Here is a 357-nt window from a genome sequence, read left to right as displayed (position 1 = left end):
CCTGCCGTTGACACCACCATCACCAAGAGCACCCCAGCCCTGCAGCAGATCTGTGAGGAGGAAGAAGAGGATGAGGATGAGGAGGAGAGGCCCAGTGCCATGGAGAGGAAGAGCAGCTCACTGAACCAGGAGCAGATGCGAGCCTTCCTGCGTGCCCACCGCCCGGCTGGCCGTGGGGAGGTCTGGGGGTCAGGGGTTGAGCTGGGGGGCCGGGGTGGGCGCCCAGGGGCAGCCTGGGCTGGGAAGGGGGCGAGTGGGGGCTGGGGTACCCCAGCACTGCGGGGGTATGAAGCTGAGCCCCTGAGGAGGGAGGAGGACACAGAGCCTGGCAGCTCCTCGGCAGAGTCCTCCAAGGAA

Source organism: Acanthisitta chloris, unplaced genomic scaffold, assembly GCF_000695815.1.
Source record: "Acanthisitta chloris isolate BGI_N310 unplaced genomic scaffold, ASM69581v1 scaffold12746, whole genome shotgun sequence".
Taxonomy (NCBI): Eukaryota; Metazoa; Chordata; class Aves; order Passeriformes; family Acanthisittidae; genus Acanthisitta; species Acanthisitta chloris.
Note: the sequence above shows the minus strand (reverse complement) of the source record.